This window comes from Puma concolor, chromosome B1 (genome assembly GCF_028749965.1).
Source record: "Puma concolor isolate L17-30 chromosome B1, mPumCon1.1.hap2, whole genome shotgun sequence".
Taxonomy (NCBI): Eukaryota; Metazoa; Chordata; class Mammalia; order Carnivora; family Felidae; genus Puma; species Puma concolor.
The window spans coordinates 137,705,864-137,710,503 of NC_141670.1; the positions used below are offsets into that span (position 1 = coordinate 137,705,864).

A 4,640-nucleotide genomic window follows, 5' to 3' on the forward strand; every position below is an offset into this window, starting at 1 on the left:
TTAAATTAAAAAATTTTGCAAGACAGGTTTATCTTGCATATGAAAAAGTAATGATCTTGAAAATCTAGAAATAGGGGGCGCCTGGGTGGCGCAGTCGGTTAAGCGTCCGACTTCAGCCAGGTCACGATCTCGCGGTCCGTGAGTTCGAGCCCCGCGTCGGGCTCTGGGCTGATGGCTCAGAGCCTGGAGCCTGTTTCCGATTCTGTGTCTCCCTCTCTCTCTGCCCCTCCCCCATTCATGCTCTGTCTCTCTCTGTCCCAAAAATAAATAAACGTTGAAAAAAAAAAATTTTAGAAAATCTAGAAATAGGAAACATTGAAGTTGAAAGATAGAAGAAAATATGAAAAAAAAGGCTGAACAATATTAAGAAATCTAATATGAATGTAATTCTAGTCTAAGAAGATAATGGGACAGAAGAAAAATTTGGAGAAGTAAGGATAATGAATTTTCCAAATTTGAGAAAATGTACAAACCCAGAGATATAACATAGTCAACAAATGGCAAGTAAAATAAACATTAAGGAAATAATATAAAGATCAAGACATATCACAATTAAACTACTGAAAACCAGTGTCAAAAAGCAAGCTTTCAGAGCAACTAGAGAAACAGATCACATTATGTATAGTGAAATAAAGATTAAAAAGTCCACAGATATACACTATAACCAAATGGGATTAATCGCAGGTATGCAAGCCTGATTCAACATTCAAAAACCAATTAATGTAATCCATCACATCAAGAGACTAAAAGAGAAAAACTGCATGATCAAATCAATGGATACAGAAAAAAGCATTTGACAAAATACAACACCCATTCATGATAAAAACTCTGAGCAACCTAGGAATAGAAGGGAACTTCCTTAACTTGATAATTATCTACAAAAAATCTATAGCTCACATCATACTTAACGAGAAACTAGAAGTTTTCCTACCATGAACAGGAACAAAGAAAGGATGTTCTCTCTCATGACTCCTTTTTAACATCCTACTGGAAGTTCTAGTTAATGCAATAAGACAAACAAAGAAAATAAAGGATACACAGATTGGGAAGGAAGAAATAGAATTATCTTTGTACATGACATGATTGTCTGTATAGAAACTCTGAAAGAATTGACAAAAAGACTGGAATAACTAGTTATAGCAAGGTTATAGAATACAAAGTTAATATGTAAAAGTCAATTGTTTTCCCATATGCTAGCAACGAACAAGTGGAATTTGAAGTTAAAAGCCTAATGTCATTTACATCAGCACCCAAAGAATGAAATACTTAGTATAAATTTAACAAAATATGTACAAGATTTACATGTGGAAAATTATAAAACTCTGATTAACAAGGACAAAGAACTAAATAAATGGAGGAGATACTTTCATATTCATGGATAGTAAGACTCAATATGTGGTAGTATCAGTTTTACCCAACTTGAGCTATAGATTTGATGCAAATCCAATCAGAATCCCAGCAAGTAATTTTGTGCATATTGACAGACTGATTCTAACATTTATATGGAGAGGCGAAAATCCCAGAGAGCCAACACAATAATGAAGAAGAAGAAAGTCAAAGGACTGACGCTACCCGACTTCAAAACTTATTAGAGCTCTTCCAGCTATGGGGGTAGCAGACTACTGCCATGGGCCACATAATTCTGGGGTAGAGGAAGGATGCTGGCTCAGTGTTCCATGCCCACATGAAGCATGGCAAGGGTGCTGCATGTCTGCTTGCCATGGACTTTGCAGAGCAGTTGGGCTACATCAGGGGCATCGTGAAGGACATCATTCATGACCAGGGTGGAGGTGCACCCCTCACCGAGGTAGTCTTCTGGGATCTGTACTGGTTTAAGAAGTGGCAGGAGCTGTTCATCACCCCCAATGGCATCTACACTGGCCATTTTGTGTACTGTGGCAAGAAGGCCCAGCTCAACATAGGCAATGTGCTCCTAGTGGGCACTATGCCCAAGGTCACCATTGTGTATTGTTTGGAGGAGAAGCTTGGTGACTTGGCAAGTTGGCCCAAGCCTCTGGGAATGATGCTACTTCATCTCCCACAACCCTGAGACCAAAGAAGACCCAAGTGAAGCTGTCCTCAGCCACCTCAGAAATCAAGGTCATTTCTTCAGCCAATAGAACTATGTTGATGTGGTGGCTGGAGGTGGCCACATTGACAAGACCATTCTGAAGGCTGGCTGTGCCTACCACAAGTATAAGGCAAAGAGGAGTTGCTGACCACACATACTGGGTGTGGCTATGAATCCTGTGGGAACATCCTTTCGGAGGTGGCAAGCACCAGCACATCACAAACCCTGTACTATCTGTAGAGATACCCCTGCTGGCTGCATAGTGGGTCTTATTGCTGCCTACCAGACCTCTGGGGGAACCTAGACTGTGTAGGAGAAAGAGAACTAGGGTTGAGGGGCTTGATAAAATCTGTCCTTCTGCCACTAAAACAAACAAACAACCCCTACTTACTAGAAAGCTATAGGAAAAAAGTATGATATTGATGAAAGAATAAACAAATAGATCAATAAAACAGAATACGGTGCTTAGAAAAACACTCACATAAACATGGCATAAACATGGTCAACTGGTCTTTAACAAAGGAGCAAAGGCTATACAATGGAGCAAAGACAGTCTTTTCTTTTTTTTTTTTAAACATTTATTTATTTTTGAGACAGTGCAAGTGGAGGAGGGGCAGAGAGAAGGGGACAGAGAATCCAAAGCAGGCTCTGTACTGACAGTAGTGAGCCCAACGTGGGACTTGAACTCATGAACCTGAGAGATAATGACATAGGCTGAACAGACTGAGCCACCCAGATGACCTGCAAAGAGTCTTTTCAACAAATGGTGCTGGAACAACTGGGCACCCATATGAAAAAAAAATGAATCTAGACCCAGACCTTACACCCTTCATAAAAATTAACTCAAAATGGATGATAGGCCTAAATGTAAAATGCACAACTATAAAATTTCTAGAAGATAACATTGGAAAAAACTTAGATAACTTTAGGTATGGTGATGACTATTTATTTATTTATTTATTTATTTATATTTATTTTTTTTACATTTTTCTTTTTTTATATTAATATAATTCATTGCTAAATTGGTTTCCATACAACACCCAGTGCTCATCCCAACAGGTGCCCTCTTCAATGCCCATCACCCACTTTCCCCTCTCCCCTACACCCCATCAACCCTCAGTTTGTTCTCAATATTTAAGAGTCTCTTACGGTTTGCCTCCTTCCCTCTCTGTAACTTTTTTTTTTCCCCTTCCCCTCCCCCATGGCCTTCTGTTAATTTTCTCAGGATCCACATATGAGTGAAAACATATGGTATCTGTCTTTCTCTGCCTGAGTTATTTCACTTAGCATAATACCCTCCAGTTCCATCCACGTTGCCACAAATGGCCAGATTTCATTCCTTCTCATTGCCAAGTAGTATTCCTTGTATATATATAGACCACATCTTCTTATCCATTCATCAGTTGATGGACATTTAGGCTCCTTCCATAATTTGGCTATTGTTGAAAGTGCTGCTATAAACATTGGAATACAAGTGCGCTTATGCATCAGCATTCCTATATCCCTTGGGTAAATTCCTAGCAGTGCTGTTGCTAGGTCATAGAGTAGATGTATTTTTAATCTTTTGAGGAACCTCCACACTGTTTTCCAGAGCAGCTGCACCAGTTTGCATTCCCACCAACAGTGCAAGAGGGTTCCTATTTCTCCACATCCCCTCCAGCATGTATAGTCTTCTGATTTGTTCATTTTAGCCACTCTGACCGGCGTGAGGTGGTATCTGAGTGTGGTTTTGATTTGTATTTCCCTGATGAGGAGTGACGTTGAGCATCTTTTCATGTGTCTGTTGGCCAGGTGATGACTTTTTAGATACACCATCAAAGGTATAATCCATCCAAGAAACAATTGGTGAGCTGGGCTTCATTAAAATTAAAAATTTCTGCTCTGTGAAAGACAATGTCAAGAGAATGAGAAGATAAGTCAGAGACTGGGAGAAAATACTTGCAAAGAATACATCTGATAAAAGACCATTATCAAAAATATACAAAGAACTGTTAAAACTCAATGATAAGAAAACAACTTGATTAAAAAATGAGGTAAAGACCTTAACAGTCTCTAAAGAAGATATACAGATGGTAAATAAGCATATGAAAAGATGCTCCACATCATATATGTCATCAGTGAAATGCAAGTTAAAACAACGACATACCACTACACATCTATTGGAATGGCCAAACTCCAGAACATTGACAACACCAAATGTTAATGAAGGTGTGTAGCAATGGGAGCTCTTCATTTATGGAGGCAACCAAGATGTCCTTTAGTTGGTGAAAGTATAAATGAATTATGGTACATCCAGACAATGGAATATTATTCACTGCCAAAAAAATGAGCTATGAAGTCATGAAAAAGACATAGAGGAAACTTAAGTGCATGTTACTAAGTGAAAGAAGTCTATCTGAAAAGGTTACATACTATATGGTTGCAATTATAGGTCATTCTGGAAAAAACAAAACTATGGAGACAGTAGAAAGATCAGTGGTTAACAGGAGTTGGGGTGGAGGGAGGGATGAATAGGTAGAGCACAGGGAATTTTTAGGGCAGTGAAAACATTCTGTCAAATACTACATAA

The 4,640-nt window shown here is 38.9% G+C and overlaps 1 pseudogene; it reads left to right on the top strand.

Moving 5' to 3' along the window:
• Positions 1-1,627: 1,627 nt before the first annotated feature.
• Positions 1,628-2,399, top strand: LOC112858309 (large ribosomal subunit protein uL2 pseudogene; annotated as a pseudogene).
• Positions 2,400-4,640: the final 2,241 nt, after the last annotated feature.